The following is a 19,196-nucleotide window of genomic DNA, read 5'->3' as shown; positions in this document are numbered from 1 at the left end:
ATGCATGGCATATGCATGTGGCTTGTTGGTTGTGATCTATCATTGGCATGGATGATGGTCAGGATAGATAGTGGATTTCCTTGCCTTGTCATTTCTTTGATAGCCAAAAAAGTACACCACCATTTTTGTCACCCTTTAGTGTTTCAAATGGAACAACCCCCCCCAAAAGGATCAAGGGACAAGGGACCCCCCAAAGTGAAACTGTAATGACTCGGTAATTGTTATTTCAGATAATTACTATGGTAAAACATTATGAGTAATAATTTGTTTTACTAAAGACATTATGAGTTTAAAATAAATATAAGAAATTATTTTTGCACATGTGTATGAATGAAATGATGAAATGCTGGCAACCTCCCAAAGGAGGATTTTCTATTAAAAGGAAAAAATCAGTTATGGAACTGAAAAAAAAAGAAACTGCCTCTGACCCAAGGAAAAGGTCCTGGGGGAGGAAAACCCTGGGCTGTTGATGAACAGGCAGGGAAAGATTCCAGAGAGGGCAGATTGCCTAATGAAGGTTAAGTCTGATTGTGATCAGATAACCAGCACAGTGGTGCACTAGTCTTGTGGAGGCTGCAGGCCTGCAAGATAGCTCGGGGGGAGATTTCCAGTGTAGTGGATCTCATGGTTGGGCGGTTAAGAGCTATATTGTAACAGGTGGGAGCTGAATAACAAGCAACAGTAGCAGACTATCAGGTATGTACCTTAAACTGTTAATTGAAAAGAAAAGGTAAAGCCAGCATAATATTACACTACAGTAGTGTAGTACACCTGATAAAGTAGATTATGTAACCAGAATGAATGTCTGTGTTTCATTTATTATTTAAGAAGAGAGCTAGGTAGTGCAGATGAATGATTTACTGTATTAGTAGGAAATATTGATACAATTATGAATGTCAGTTTCCTGTACAACTTCAATAAAATTACAGCTTACGCATATATGGAGACTGTGAATACCCTAGTCATTAACATACAGAAACTTAAATAGTAGTATATGTCAACTGCTGCCGAACAAATGATTGATATAACAGTGAACGATATCATATACACAACAGTCGTAGAGAACAAGTAAATAACTCTTCGACAGAAGTGTATTAAATACCATAGCCGATAACAAGATTACCCTACACTTCTGGGTGTATAAACATGCTACAAGCAGAATCGTTCATGAGCGATATGATAATAGAAATGTACTTGAAGCGGCCGTGGCCGAAAATGTATTAAACATAGCACAGTGATGCATTTATATAAAGAAACGAGAGCATACACGCAAAAACCTATACATCACAGTAGTGCATTTACATATAAGGAAACGAGGGAGTACATGAAATGGAACCAGAAACTTATCAGCGAACAGCAATACGCTTAAATAGAAACTGTAGGAAACTCAGAACCGAAGTCTATAGGCGAAAAAGGGTTACCACAAGTAAACCCTTTGTAACTTACATCATGAACAAACTTATAAAATCAACCACCAAGAGATTACAGTTATTGGCCGCGGACCATTAAATACAAATAGCAACAATGGATTAAGAAACGAATCATAGAACTGGTATCGCATACATCTAACCATAAGTTCACAACGCCATTCTTTAACATATGCGGCAAGAAAAGGGATGCTTGCTCCCATTAATCCAGGAGCAAGACGAAACCCTGAGACCGCAGTTCAGAGGATGGACACATAACTATAGAAAGCACGGAAACGTTTAATAAAACATAATACAGATGTAAAGTGGATCTGGAACTAGGAAATGCCAGAACAAATCAATAGACAGCTTCCGAATATAAGATTTCATTACTGTGAAGAGGCCGTAAGGTAGGCCATCCGTTAACAAATAATAACTGTATTGAGAGCAGTTGAAAATGAGTCGATTGGATAACCAAATATAGAAGTACTGTTCATATAAGAAAAAGGGTCTATTTAACTCTTTACAACTGAATAAAATCTAAAAATAAACAGTAACCATCATTAGGGCCGAAGCCGTAAAACAGAGAGCAACTTCACACGGGGATTCATGGTTACAGTACAGGGATGGAAGCCGCCTGTAGGCCATACCCTGTTGTGAGTAGGGTGAACAGACCTGAGATACAATAGCACAGGTATGAGCCTAAACTCGGCCAGATGAAGCTGTCAATGTTCCAATACATGAAACCCTAAGGTAATACAATCAATGCAAGCTTACCCGGCAGTAAGCGGTGTGACTTCGAGTCCTTTTGGATGAGGCATACGCTGAAACCAAACCCTGCACCGAATATCCTGAAGACCGTGGCGCTGAGACCAAACCCCTGCGTGAGTTATACGGTGTTAGCACGACCGGGTAAGTAACATACATGATAAGATGCAGAAAAATCAAAACATGAATAGCCATTAACAAGCTTGAAGATTGGCCATGACGGGTTACCCATACCTGCACAAGAGAATAGACTGCAGAGACAGAGCTCTGTCGGAGGTAGAGCTGAAGCGTTGATGAAAATGAGCCATAAACCGAAGAACCCGGCAAGTTATATTGTCAACCAAAACCTAGAAATGATCCACACCGTTCAATCTGGATGAGTGATCTTGGCCGTTCGTTTAAGCGGGAGTATGGCTCGTAAACCGAAGGTCAACCTGCCTGTATGGTCACATGCGCTCACGTGGTTCACAGCCACCTGGCCACAGGGCAGTGAGCTGGAAGCTCCTCCGCTCACCAAGTGGCGTTCGGTTAATGCGTACCATCCAACTCTCAGTACAGTTAAGTGAGGGTGCGATGTTAGACGTGTAACCCCGCATATCAAATGAATGTACAAGGGTCATCCATTAAACATACATCAACGTGCCGAGTTTTACACACATGATCATAAAAGAAATTCGAATGGGCATGATTATAGCCATGATTAATGATTATACACTTTATAACTAGGTGTTATGTCATGTCAACAGCACTATATTAAACTCAAGGTAGAGGTAGGTATTATGTGATTAAATTTTTTTTTATGTTGTGTTGGTATAATGAAAGGAGATCGTGACAATGTGGTATCGGAGCTGAAGTTTCCAAACTGTGGCCTTTGGGACAGCAGGAACTAAATGAAAAAGTTACACAGTAACAAGTAATTAATTGTCCTTCTTGTGTACTATCAGGAGAAACAAATAAAGACAGTTACCTGTTAACAGTAAAAGAAGATGGAAGAAATGCCGGGAGCTGGCGGCAGCCCTCCGGGAAATGAAGGAGTGTGGGTACAGCTTGGTGCTGAGACACGAAGTACCAATCAAGCAATATTGCAAACTGTTCAGGAGCTGAAGGGAGAGATGGCGCGCCTGCGAGAGGATAATGCCCGCTTAACTGTAGAACAAGAAAGGATATTAAAGAGTTTGTCAGATAAACAAAACCCACCCTTGGCCAGCCCTAGTGCAGAGCAGCAACGGGGCATGGAGGAACGAGATTATGCACCTGGGCTTTCTGAGGAGCAGGAAGATCATTCTGATAATGTACAAGAACAACAAATTTCCAAGAGGCAGAAAGTGGAGTTACAGGGAGAATTCCGAAAAATCAAACCTCCACTCTTTGATGGAGAACAGGAAGAAGCAGCAGAAGCCTGGTTGATCAATATTAATAAATACTTCCAACTTTATGAATATGACCAAAATCTGAAGGCACGGCTGGCTATCTTCCAGCTGCAAGGCAAGGCCACCTTATGGTGGGAAGAAATCAAGATTGTGAAGGGAGTAGGTGAGCAGAGTATAACCTGGGAGAAATTCCAGAAATATTTTAAGGAAAGGTATTTAACTGAGCGTTTTTACGATGAGAAAGCGCGAGAATTCCATGATTTACGCTTAGGACAGCAGTCCATGGATGAATTTATAAATCGTTTCACCTCACTGCTTCGTTACGTGCCCTACATTAAAGAGGAGAAGGCTAAGGTACAGAGGTTTGTGAGTAGTCTACCGGCCTACATAAGGGAACGGATTGAATTTGACAATCCCCGGACTATGGATGAGGCAATTCGGAAGGCTAGAATTTGCTACCAACAGAACAAACAAAAAGGAGAAGTTCCTAACAGAAAATGGAATGAAAGAAAAGGTAGCAGAATTGTTGGAAGCAACAAGGGAAGCCGCAGAGATGGTGGTAAAGGAGCTGGAAAGGGGCAACTTAACAGAAACACAAGCAAGAGTACCTTCCGGCCTAAGCCAAGTGAGAGCAGAATTAGCGAACCTCCTGCTAAATCGGAAGGTGAAGGGAACAGACCTTCAGTTCAGTGCTGGATATGTGAAGGACCACATTATGCTAGGAATTGTCCGCAGCGTAAAAGAACTGAACAAATATCTCAAGTTCATGAAGCCTCAACTGTCGGGGATGTGGCGCGCAGCGTACCAAGGATCAATGCAGCATTAGAAGACCGACAGGCAGAATACCAACCTTCCATGGTAGAATTCGAAGGTAAGATTTCCCACCTTTCTGTAGCTATACTTATTGATCCAGGAGCTACTTTAAGTTATGTTAGTCCAAAAGTAGTGGAACACTGTAAGCTACCACCAGAAAAGTTCAAAAACCCATGGTTGGTCCAGTTAGCTACAGGAGCTAAAAGACGGGTTGTAGCTAAAGTCAATAACTGTTCTTTCACCATAGCCGGACAGCCTGTAACAGCAGACTTGAATGTACTTCCGTTAGGCTCCTACGACATTCTTATTGGCATGGATTGGTTGGAAAAGCACTGGTCGTTGGTAAATTGTAAAACCAAGACCATATACTATAAGGATGATTTGGGGCAGCAACAAGAATTGCAGGGAATTAAACATCCGGTTCAGATACGACCCATCACTGCAACTCAGCTAGCTAAATGCATTCGGAAGAAATGTCAGGTCTATGCTATACAAGTAGGTTACGCGAATCAGAAGAGTAAGATGGCTGCGATAGATGACATTCCTGTGGTACAGGAATTTACAGATGTCTTTCCTGAAGAGGTACCGGGGTTGCCTCCAAGAAGGGACATAGACTTCACCATAGAACTGATACCGGGGGCGGCACCAGTATCGCGAGCTCCATATCGGATGAGCATACCAGAGCTAACAGAATTGAAAATGCAGCTTCAGGAGTTGCTGGACAAACAGTACATTCGACCCAGTGTGTCACCCTGGGGAGCACCAGTATTGTTCGTAAAAAAGAAGGACGGAACTTTGCGCATGTGCATAGATTATCGGCAGCTGAATAAGCTTACGGTCAAAAACAAGTACCCTTTGCCCAGAATAGATGAGCTCTTTGACCAAGTGAAAGGGGCCAAACTGTTTTCCAAAATTGACCTGCGATCTGGTTACCATCAGATCAGGATTAAGGATGAGGACATTGCCAAAACTGCTTTTAGGACACGCTATGGGCACTACGAATTTGTAGTGCTACCTTTTGGGCTGACCAATGCACCTGCCACTTTCATGTGCATGATGAATAGCGTGTTTCACAGATTTCTGGACAAGTTTGTATTGATATTCATTGACGACATATTGATATATTCTCGTTCCCAACAGGAACATGAGGAGCATCTTAGATTGGTGTTGCAAACACTCCGGGAACATCAGTTATATGCTAAGTTTAGCAAATGTGATTTCTTCAAGGAAGAAATCCAGTACTTGGGCCACGTAATTACGAAGGAGGGAATTGCGGTCGACCCTGAGAAAATAAAATCTATTATGGAGTGGCCTATACCTAAGGATGTTGCTGATATCAGATCTTTTATGGGGTTAGCTGGTTATTACCGGAGATTTGTAGAAGGTTTTTCTAGAATAGCCTATCCTATCACCTCCTTACAAAAGAAAGGAAAAATATTCAAATGGACAGCAGATTGTCAGCAGAGTTTTGACCGTTTAAAGCATCTTCTCACCACTGCACCTATACTGAGGATTGCTGATCCTAGTAAGGACTACGTGGTGTGCACCGACGCAAGCAAGGAGGGCGTGGGAGGAGTACTAATGCAGGAAGGGAAGGTTATAGCATATGAATCCAGGAAACTAAAAGAACATGAGCAAAGATACTCTGCGTATGATTTAGAGTTAACTGCTGTGATTCACGCACTAAAGATGTGGCGACATTATCTTCTTGGAAAGAAGTTTCTGTTGTTAACTGATCATCACAGTTTGACGCATTATTTCAGCCAACCTACCTTGAATGCAAGGCAAGGTCGTTGGGCAGATTTTCTAAGCGGATTTGACTTTGAAATAAAGCATTTAAAAGGCAAAGAAAATCGAGTGGCAGATGCCTTAAGCCGAAAGGTTCACTGTTTATGTGAACTATCAGCCAGTAAGTGGCGAAGTACGCTAGTTGAACAGATAAAAACAGCAGCCAATGATGATTCTGAATATCAGCATCTAAAACAGCAGGTTCAACAATCTGATAATGAAAAGTTACAACAAGGGTACACATTGGACAATGTTGGAATGTTGTATTTTAATAAAAAGATGTATGTGCCCGATTCAAGTGACCTTAAGAAGCTGATTTTAGACGAGTTTCATATCAGTCATTACACTGGTCATCCAGGATACCAAAAGATGGTTACAGCACTGAAGAAGGAATACTACTGGCCAAGAATGAAAAAGCAGGTAGTGGAATACCTGGCAAGATGTCTGGAATGCCAGCAAATTAAGGCTGAACATCAACATCCAGCAGGACTGTTGCAGCCTCTGCCTATTCCGGAATGGAAATGGGAGACCATTTCCATGGACTTTATAACCGGGCTACCACGAACGAAGAAGGGCAATGATTCGATTATGGTCGTGGTTGATAAATTGAGTAAAGCAGCACATTTCATACCAGTGCAGTCTACTTACAAGGCAGTACAAATTGCACATCTCTTTATGCAACACGTGTTCCGCTTGCATGGAATGCCAAAGGTAATTATATCAGACCGGGATGTGAAATTCACGTCCACCTTTTGGAGAACTTTGTTTGCCGAGTTAGGCACTCAATTGAATTTCAGCACGGCGTACCACCCACAGACTGATGGTCAAACCGAGCGAGTCAATCAGGTGTTAGAAGACATGCTACGAGCAAATGTAATGTTAAAGCCGAGACAGTGGGAGGAGTATTTGCATTTGGTTGAATTTGCCTACAATAATGGGTATCATACTTCAACTCAGTTAAGCCCCTTTGAGGTCTTATATGGGCGAAAGTGCCACACACCCTCAAGTTGGAGTGGACTGGAGGATAAGTTGAGTTTGGGTCCGGAAATGTTGAAGGATATGGAAAATATGGTAAAAAGAGTGCGAGCAAATTTAAAGGCTGCTCAAGACAGACAGAAAAGCTTTGCAGATAGGAAAAGAAGGTTTGCAGAATACAATATTGGCGACCATGTGTTTGTAAGGATTCAAACCCGAAGGAGTACCTTACAATGGAGTGGTTGCGCCAAGCTGGCTCCTCGATATTTTGGACCGTTTCAGATTTTAGCTAGGGTGGGGCCAGTGGCCTACCAACTAGCTTTACCCAGTCACATTAGGATTCACAATGTGTTTCATGTTTCTGTTCTAAAGAAATATGTATATGACCCAAAACATGTTATTCAATGGCAAGATGTGCGGGTAAGAACCAATACGGTTGTTCAATTATGCAGCATTATTTAATGGGAGATTGATTATGTGCTGGTTGTTTGCAGGTCGAACCGGAAGGCGAGGTTCTGGTCGAACCGCAGAGCATTCTCGACCGGAGAGAAGTGCGGCTGCGGAAACGGGTTATTACCCAAATTAAAGTGCTGTGGCAGCACTATGGTCCTGAGGAGGCTACATGGGAAGATGAGGAACCTTTCAAAAAGACCTACCCGAATTTATTCAATGAGAAAGGACATCGGGACGATGTCCAATCCCAGGGGGGGAAGATGTAATGACTCGGTAATTGTTATTTCAGATAATTACTATGGTAAAACATTATGAGTAATAATTTGTTTTACTAAAGACATTATGAGTTTAAAATAAATATAAGAAATTATTTTTGCACATGTGTATGAATGAAATGATGAAATGCTGGCAACCTCCCAAAGGAGGATTTTCTATTAAAAGGAAAAAATCAGTTATGGAACTGAAAAAAAAAGAAACTGCCTCTGACCCAAGGAAAAGGTCCTGGGGGAGGAAAACCCTGGGCTGTTGATGAACAGGCAGGGAAAGATTCCAGAGAGGGCAGATTGCCTAATGAAGGTTAAGTCTGATTGTGATCAGATAACCAGCACAGTGGTGCACTAGTCTTGTGGAGGCTGCAGGCCTGCAAGATAGCTCGGGGGGAGATTTCCAGTGTAGTGGATCTCATGGTTGGGCGGTTAAGAGCTATATTGTAACAGGTGGGAGCTGAATAACAAGCAACAGTAGCAGACTATCAGGTATGTACCTTAAACTGTTAATTGAAAAGAAAAGGTAAAGCCAGCATAATATTACACTACGGTAGTGTAGTACACCTGATAAAGTAGATTATGTAACCAGAATGAATGTCTGTGTTTCATTTATTATTTAAGAAGAGAGCTAGGTAGTGCAGATGAATGATTTACTGTATTAGTAGGAAATATTGATACAATTATGAATGTCAGTTTCCTGTACAACTTCAATAAAATTACAGCTTACGCATATATGGAGACTGTGAATACCCTAGTCATTAACATACAGAAACTTAAATAGTAGTATATGTCAACTGCTGCCGAATAAATGAATGATATAACAGTGCACGATATTATATACACCCGGCTGTAGGGAAACAAGTAAATATTCTTTGACAGAAGTGATTAAACATCATAGCCGATAACAAGATTACCCTACACTTAAACCCTGGGTGTGTAAACATGCTACAAGCAGAATCGTTCATGAGCGATATGATAATAGAAATGTACTTGAAGCGGCCGTGGCCGAAAATGTATTAAACATAGCACAGTGATGCATTTATATAAAGAAACGAGAGCATACACGCAAAAACCTATACATCACAGTAGTGCGTTTACATATAAGGAAACGAGGGAGTACATGAAATGGAACCAGAAACTTATCAGCGAACAGCAATACGCTTAAATAGAAACTGTAGGAAACTCAGAACCGAAGTCTATAGGCGAAAAAGGGTTACCACAAGTAAACCCTTTGTAACTTACATCATGAACAAACTTATAAAATCAACCACCAAGAGATTACAGTTATTGGCCGCGGACCATTAAATACAAATAGCAACAATGGATTAAGAAACGAATCATAGAACTGGTATCGCATACATCTAACCATAAGTTCACAACGCCATTCTTTAACATATGCGGCAAGAAAAGGGATGCTTGCTCCCATTAATCCAGGAGCAAGACGAAACCCTGAGACCGCAGTTCAGAGGATGGACACATAACTATAGAAAGCACGGAAACGTTTAATAAAACATAATACAGATGTAAAGTGGATCTGGAACTAGGAAATGCCAGAACAAATCAATAGACAGCTTCCGAATATAAGATTTCATTACTGTGAAGAGGCCGTAAGGTAGGCCATCCGTTAACAAATAATAACTGTATTGAGAGCAGTTGAAAACGAGTCGATTGGATAACCAAATATAGAAGTACTGTTCATATAAGAAAAAGGGTCTATTTAACTCTTTACAACTGAATAAAATCTAAAAACAAACAGTAACCCTCATTAGGGCCGAAGCCGTAAAACAGAGAGCAACTTCACACGGGGATTCATGGTTACAGTACAGGGATGGAAGCCGCCTGTAGGCCATACCCTGTTGTGAGTAGGGTGAACAGACCTGAGATACAATAGCACAGGTATGAGCCTAAACTCGGCCAGATGAAGCTGTCAATGTTCCAATACATGAAACCCTAAGGTAATACAATCAATGCAAGCTTACCCGGCAGTAAGCGGTGTGACTTCGAGTCCTTTTGGATGAGGCATACGCTGAAACCAAACCCTGCACCGAATATCCTGAAGACCGTGGCGCTGAGACCAAACCCCTGCGCGAGTTATACGGTTTTAGCACGACCGGGTAAGTAACATACATGATAAGATGCAGAAAAATCAAAACATGAATAGCCATTAACAAGCTTGAAGATTGGCCATGACGGGTTACCCATACCTGCACAAGAGAATAGACTGCAGAGACAGAGCTCTGTCGGAGGTAGAGCTGAAGCGTTGATGAAAATGAGCCATAAACCGAAGAACCCGGCAAGTTATATTGTCAACCAAAACCTAGAAATGATCCACACCGTTCAATCTGGATGAGTGATCTTGGCCGTTCGTTTAAGCGGGAGTATGGCTCGTAAACCGAAGGTCAACCTGCCTGTATGGTCACATGCGCTCACGTGGTTCACAGCCACCTGGCCACAGGGCAGTGAGCTGGAAGCTCCTCCGCTCACCAAGTGGCGTTCGGTTAATGCGTACCATCCAACTCTCAGTACAGTTAAGTGAGGGTGCGATGTTAGACGTGTAACCCCGCATATCAAATGAATGTACAAGGGTCATCCATTAAACATACATCAACGTGCCGAGTTTTACACACATGATCATAAAAGAAATTCGAATGGGCATGATTATAGCCATGATTAATGATTATACACTTTATAACTAGGTGTTATGTCATGTCAACAGCACTATATTAAACTCAAGGTAGAGGTAGGTATTATGTGATTAAATTTTTTTTTATGTTGTGTTGGTATAATGAAAGGAGATCGTGACAGAAACCAAAAGGGATCAAGGGACAACCCATCCCACAGAGGATGGGCTAGGAGAACCAACAAGGTTTTCTCCTTAGGGACCACTCAAACACGGTGGCCCCACAAAGCTAAGGCAAGGTAGCCTTGATCCCTAACCTCAACCCCAAAGGGACCCCCCAAAGGAATCAAGGGACACCCATCCCACAAGGATGGGTGGTAGTCATGTTAGTGCCCTTAGATCCACTGCACATGGTGGTACCACCAAATATAAGGCAAGAATGCATCAACTCCCTAACTGGGGACATCCGACAAGGATGGGTTGGGAGAACTGGTGGGGTTTCCCCCTTACGACCACCATCATGTGTGGCACCATAGTAAATGAGGAAAGACTCCCTCGGCTCCCTAACTAGGGACACCCCATCCCATAAGGATTGGCTGGGAGGAACAACTAGGTAGGCCCCTTGGGGCCCACTTTAACACAGTGGCAACCTAACTACCGAGCAAGGCTGCCTCAGCTCCCTAACCTCAACCTCAACTCCGTTAACCTACCCCCTCTCATTTTCCCGTTCAGAGTGGATTCTCGAAGAGAGGTAAGACGGTCCCATCGAGGTGCCCCAAGGGACCCCAAAAGTTTCACCCTTCAAGTTTTGGGATCATCAAGTCATCTTCTTAGATTTCAGACCTTGCTTCATGAGATAGCTTAGCCAATATCCCATATTAGGTTTCATGTTTGTCCTCTTGAAGCTGGCTATGATCTCTCTGCTAGCTTGGAGATGTCTTAGCCAGAATGTCATTCAGGTGTCCTGTTTGACTCCCTCTTTACTTTATGAATACCATCACCTCCTCCTGAGGTTACCTCACATTAGGGTGAATTGGCCGTGGGCTCCACCCAAGACCTTACTTCCCCAAGAATAATACAACCAATAGCCGGTATCTATCCTTAAGAGTAATGACTCCCGATAGCAAAGATAGTGGGATGGTTGCTCCCTAGAAATAATACAACCAACAGCTGGGCATCTCTTCATTGAGAGAGAAATATTTCTCTTAGTTGTTTGAGATGGATGAGGTTTTATACCTAGGGTTGTTGAAAAACAATCTATGGTACCTATGGTAAGGCAACAGGACTCCATCATTGGGTAAGGCAATGGGAAGTGGTCAACCACTTGTTGTGAGCTCACCTCAGTTGCTCGATAGGGTTCGTATCTTGAACCAGTCCCGTACTGGGACGGGTTGGTAGCCATGAACCAATAGGTAACTAAAATCGACTTTCCTATATTTACAAAGTGATAAATACGGAGGTGAGAACAGGTTGGTAGCTAGATAAGAGGACAGTTGCTCGAGACCCCAACTAGTGGGTCGCAATGTGTGCTCATTTGCTTGTTGCCATTTTTACATTCGGCCATTTTTTTCTTGGGGCCATTTTTGCTCTTGTTCATGTGCTCAATTATTTTGGCTCCTCCTAGTTGAAGTTTCTGTGAAGCGCTTCCATGCAAGTCACTATCATCAAAGAACTCCATGTGGTGATAATACACCCTGCTATAACTCATTCCCTCCTAATTGATAGCCCAGTGATAAGACCTATCTCAAATAGAGATAGGATCAAACATGTGCCTCGGAGATGCACCTTTTTGACTTTGATAAGTTTCCTACTCTCATCAAGGCCCCATTTCGACTTTGCACCTTTTCAAATTTATTTATGTTGCAATTGGGGCCCCATCAAGGCCCCATTTTGACTTGGTACCTTTTCAACTTTCTATATTAATGATACAAAGGATGGATCAAAGATCAAGGAAGGCTCAAGGCTCAAGGCTCAAGGACGAGCCCCATCAAGGCTTCAACGTGTTGGGCAAGACCAAAAAAGTACATACCCAAAAGTTTTCCCCTTTAGGGTATTGGAATTTTCACACCCCCTGATTGAGAGACACTCCATTCCCCGATTGGGCTGGGAGCGGGTCACCCTCAGGCCCACCCATGATCTTCATCGATCGGGTGGAACCACACCGATGAGGCAATGTGGCCTGGCTCCCTAACCTAGGACAACCCATGTGACAGATGGGCTTGGGTTCTAAGCTGTCCCCTCTAGTCCACATGTTGAGTGTGGTACCACATACGAGAGGCACGCCAGCCCAGTTCCCTAACTTGGGATACCCTAATCCTCAAGGATGGGTTGGGAGTCAAGTCGGTCCCCTTAGGTCCATTGTTACTCCTAACACGAGTGGTACCATTATTTCGAAGGCCAGAGTGCCCTGGCTCCCTAATCTCAACTTAATGGGACAACCCTTCCATCAAGGAGGGGTTGGGTTCAAGGTAGCGCCCTCAAGTCTAGTACCAAAAACTTGAGGCAAGGCTGGCCTCACTCCCTAACCTAATCTCAATGGGACAACACTTTCCTTAGGGAGGGGCTGGGATTCAAGTAAGTCCCCTTAGGTCCACCATGAGTGGTACTATTCTTTAATGAGTAAGGTTGCCTTGGCTCGCTAACCTCAAATCCGTGTGCTCGTTCCTTATTGCATGGCGTCATGTTTTCTTGGGGCCATCTTTCGATTTTTTCTTTTTGCCATTTTTTCTCGTGTTCATGTGCTAAATTATTTGGGCCCCTCCTTGTTGAAGTTTTGGCGAAGCGCTTTCACGCAAGTGACTATCATCAAAGAACTCCCTGCGGTGATAATACACCCTTCTTTGACTCATTCCCTCCTAATTGATAGCGCAGTGATAAGCCCTATACAAAATAGAGATAGGAACAAACATGTGCCTCGGTGATGCACCTTTTCTACTTTCCACCTTCTGAATTTATTTATGTTGCAATTGCGGCCCCATCAAGGCTTAAGGGTCAAGGCTCAAGGAGGGTGGTGATTATGGATTTGCTTTCATTGTTTTGTTTTCGTTGGTTCTCATGTTTCCCTAGCTTGGGTTGAGTTATTAGTCCTAGAAGCCCTCATTGGACAAACATTTTGGAAGCCCTATAACAACTTCGGTTGATTTACTAGTCTTGAAAGCCTTGATTTGACAAGCACTCTCGAAGCTCTTGGTGGGTTTAGTTACTAGTCCTGGAAGCCCTAGTTGGACAAATGCTCTGGGAGCCCGGTAAAGGTCGTAGGTTGAGTTAATAGTCCTCGAAGCCTTGGATGGGAAAACACTCTAGAATCCCTAGAAGTCTTGGATAGAGACCAATCTGATGATGGTTTTGCAATATGTGGTCATGGGATGGAATCATTGTTTCATGGGTTGAGGTGGATGGTCCCTAAAAGCCCTCGATGGTTTTGGATTGATGTGTTCTATGAGATCCCACATCCATGCTTGGAATATGGCACGGGGGTGAATGGATAAAGAGACATTTGGCTCAACCATTCTACGATCGGGTGGAACGTGGAAGTCCCATCCCAGGTTTGGATTTTGCATTATCAATATGAGGTTATTTCACCTTGTAATTATATTTAAAATGCTTATTATATTGGTTATTTCACCTTGGACTAATATGCTTATTATATTGGTTATTTATAACATGTGAATAATTTCTCAAATGTTATAAATTTGTATATTATTCCTTTTATTATTAACCAGCATAATAGAAGTAGAAATACCAATGAAATCAAAACCATATAAAACACATATAAACAATATAATAAACATATTATTCCAAGGTGAAATAACCTTGGAATAATATTTATTTATTTTATTATTATGCATATTATAATAAGCATAATAATATAAATATTATTATATTGGTTATTTCATCTTGGAATAATATGCCAATTATATTGGTTATTTCACCTTGGAATAATATGCTTATTATATTGGTTATATGTGTTTTATATGGTTTTGATTTCATTGGTATTTCAGCTTCTATTATGCTGGTTAATAATAAATTTAATATAAATAATTGTTATTATTTAACAATTATTTATATTAAAATAAATAAATATTATTCCAAGGTTATTTCACCTTGTTCTAATATGCTTATTATTCCAAGGTGAAATAACCAATATAACCAATATTATAAGCATATTATTCCAAGGTGAAATAACCAATATAATAAGCATTTTAAATATTTATTATATTGGTTATTTCACCTTGGAATAATATGCTTATTATTATATTATTATATTTAAAACCTTGAAATAATATAATAAATATAAATTCTCAATATATTATTTTATTTATTTTATTATATTTTAAATTTTAAATATAATAAAATAAATAAATAAATATATTGGTTATTTCATCTTGGAATAATATATTTAAAATTTATTTCACCTTGGAATAATATGCCAATTATATTGGTTATTTCACCTTGTAATGATATGCTTATTATATTAGTTATATGTGTTTTATATGGTTTTTATTTCATTGGTACTTCTTCTATTATATTGGTTAATAATAAAAGGAATAATATACAAATTATTCCTTTTATTGGTTATAAAACACATATAACCAATAGAATAAGCATATTATTCCAAGGTGAAATAACCAATATATGTCAATTATATTGGTTATTTCACCTTGGAATAATATGCCAATTATATTGGTTATTTCACCTTGGAATAATATGCTTATTATATTGGTTATATGTGTTTTATATGGTTTTGATTTCATTGGTATTTATGCTTCTCTTATGCTCATTAATAATAAAAGGAATAATATACAAATTTATAACATTTGAGAAATTATTCACATGTTATAAATAACCAATATAATAAGCATATTATTACAAGGTGAAATAACCAATATAATTGGCATATTATTCCAAGGTGAAATAACCAATATATTATTTTATTTATAACATTTGAGAAATAAATAAAATAAAATAAATAAATAAAATAAGATAAATAAATATTATTCCAATGTTATTTCACCTTGGAATAATATGCTTATTATATTAGTTATATGTGTTTTATATGGTTTTGATTCATTGGTATTTCTACTTCTATTATGCTGATTAATAATAAAAGGAATAATATACAAATTTATAACATTTTAGAAATTTTTCACATGTTATAAATAACCAATATAATTGGCATATTATTCCAAGGTGAAATAACCAATATATTATTTTATTTATTTTATTATATTATATTTAAAATTTAATTTCTTCCTAATATATTATTTTATTATTTTATTATATTTAAAATTTATTTTATTATATTATTTTGTTTATTTTAATATATTATTTTATTTATTTTATTATATTTAAAATTTTAATATATTGGTTGTTTCACCTTGGAATAATATTATTAACCAGCATAATAGAAGCAGAAATACCAATGAAATCAAAACCATATAAAACACATATAACCAATATAATAAGCATATTATTCCAAAGTGAAATAACCTTGGAATAATATTTATTTATTATTTCACCTTGAAATAATATGCTAAAATAATTTCTCAAATGTTATAAATTTGTATATTATTCCTTTTATTATTAATTTTACAATATTAATATTAATATTATATTTATTAAAATATATATAAAATCCATCTTATATTTATTAAAGTATATATAGAATATATACAAAATATGAAGTATGAGTATATGCAAAAGCTTACGATTCTTAACTTAAATTTTTAATTGATATAGAAATGATCATGATATAAATATGTAATATATGATGTATATGTGACCCATATGCAAAAGCTTATTCTTAACTTAAATTTGGAATTCGCCCCTAAGAAGTAATTGAATTAATAATTATCATGAAATATTATGTAAAGTGTAAGATAAATACTAGGCATATGCAACACTTTGTATAATTTAATTGGATCTCTTTACCATTAATATTTTTTAAATTTCTATTTTTTTAAAATAAAAATTTATAAATAGTGGAAATATTTTAGTTCTATGTATAATTTCAAAAATAAAATTAAGAATTTTAAAACCATATAAAATATTGATGCCTCGACATATCAATTTTTATTTCATCCATCGGGGTCATAGATACAATGTCCATTCATTTACCATTAAAAATATGATGAGAGCCATACATAGCTACTGTTATAAAATGAAATCAAAACCATATAAAACACATATAACCAATATAATAAGCATATTATATTTAAAATTTTAATTTTTTAATTGTTATTATTTAATATAAATTTATAGAATGTGAATAATTTCTCAAATGTTATATAAAACACATATAACCAATATAATAAGCATATTATTCCAAGGTGAAATAACCTTGGAATAATATTTATTTATTTTATATTTATTATATTTAAAATTTTAATTTTTTTATGTCATTATTTAATGTAAATATAATAAATATAAAATAAATAAATATTATTTCAAGGTTATTTCACCTTCGAATAATATGCTTATTATATAACCAATATATTAAGCATATTATTCCAAGGTGAAATAACCATGGAATAATATTTATTTATTTTATATTTATGATATTTAAAATTTTAATTTTAAATATAATAAATATAATAATAAGCATATTATTCCAAGGTGAAATAACCTTGGAATAATATTTATTTATTTTATATTTATAATATTTAAAATTTTAATTTTAAATATAATAAATATAATAATAAGCATATTATTCCAAAACGAAATAACCAATATAATAAGCATATTATATTTAAAATTTTAATTTTTTAATTGTTATTATTTAATATAAATTTATAGATGTGAATAATTTCTTAAATGTTATAAATTTGTATATTATTCCTTTTATTATTAACCAGCATAATAGAAGCAGAAATACCAGTGAAATCAAAACCATATAAAACACATATAACCAATATAATAAGCATATTATTCCAAGGTGAAATAACCAATATATTATTGGAATAAGCATAGTATACCAAGGTGAAATAACCAGTATTATTCCAATATGCATATTATTGGAATAATATTTATTTATTTTATATTTGTTATATAAAACACATATAACCAATATAATAAGCATATTATATTTAAAATATAATATGCTTATTATATTTGTATATTATTCCTTTTATTATTAACCAACATAATATCAATGAAATCAAAACCACATAAAACACATATGACCAATATAATAACCATATTATTAGCATATTATATTTAAAATTTTAATTTTAATTGTTATTATTTACTATAAATTTATAGAATGTGAGTAATTTCTCAAATGTTATATAAAACACATATAACCAATATAATAAGCAAATTATTCCAAAGTGAAATAACCAATATAATAAGCATATTATATTTAAAATTTTAATTTTTTAATTGTTATTATTTAATATAAATTTATATAAATATAAAATAAATAAATATTATTCCAAGGTGAAATAACCTTGGAATAATATTTATTTATTTTATATTTATTATATTTAAAATTTTAATTTTAAATATAATAAATATAATAATAAGCATATTATTCCAAGGTGAAATATTCAATATATTATTGGAATAAGCATATTATACCCAGGCGAAATAACCAATATTATTCCAATATGCATATTATTGGAATAATATTTATTTATTTTATTTTATTTATTTTATTATATTTAAAATTTTAATTTAAGTATAACAAATATAATAATAAGCATATTATTCACAGGTGAAATAACTAATATAATAAGCATATTATATTTAAAATTTTAATTTTTTGATTGTTATTATTTAATATAAATTTATAGAATGTGAATAATTTCTCATATGTTATATAACACACATATAACCAATATAATAAGCAAACTATTCCAAGGTGAAATAACCAATATAATAATCATATTATTCCAAGGTGAAATAACATTGGAATAATATTTATTTATTTTATATTTATTATATTTAAAATTTTAATTTTTTAATTGTTATTATTTAATATAAATTTATATAAATATAAAATAAATAAATATTATTCCAAGGTTATTTCATCTTGGAATAATATGCTTATTATATAACCAATATAATAAGCATATTATTCCAAGGTGAAATAACCTTGGAATAATATGCTTATTATATAACGAATATAATAAGCATGTTATTGCAAGGTGCAATAACCAATATAATAAGCATATCATATTTAAAATTTTAATTTTTTAATTGTTATTATTTAATATAAATTTATAGAATGTGAATAATTTCTCAAATGTTATATAAAACACATATAAACAACATAATAAGCATATTATTCCAAGGTGAAATAACCAATATAATAAGCATATTATATTTAAAATTTTAATTTTAATTACTATTATTTAATATAAATTTATAGAATCTGAATAATTTCTCAAATGTTATATAAAACACATATAACCAATATAATAAGCAAATTATTCCAAGGTGAAATAACCAATATAATAAGCATATTATATTTAAAATTTTATTTTTTTTAATTGTTATTATTTAATATAAATTTATACAAATATAAAATAAATAAATATTATTCCAAGGTTATTTCACTTGGAATAATATTTATTGATTTTTTATTTATTATATTTAAAATTTTGATTTTTTTAATGTAATTATTTAATATAAATATAATAAATATAAAAAAAAAAAAAAATTATTATTCCAAGGTTATTTCACCTTGGACTAATATGCTTATTATATAACCAATATAATAAGCATATTATTCCGA

The sequence above is a fragment of the Pinus tabuliformis genome, chromosome X (genome assembly GCF_031772625.1).
Source record: "Pinus tabuliformis cultivar Carrire ecotype Pingquan chromosome X, CPIR1, whole genome shotgun sequence".
In the NCBI taxonomy this organism is placed as follows: Eukaryota; Viridiplantae; Streptophyta; class Pinopsida; order Pinales; family Pinaceae; genus Pinus; species Pinus tabuliformis.
Note: the sequence above shows the minus strand (reverse complement) of the source record.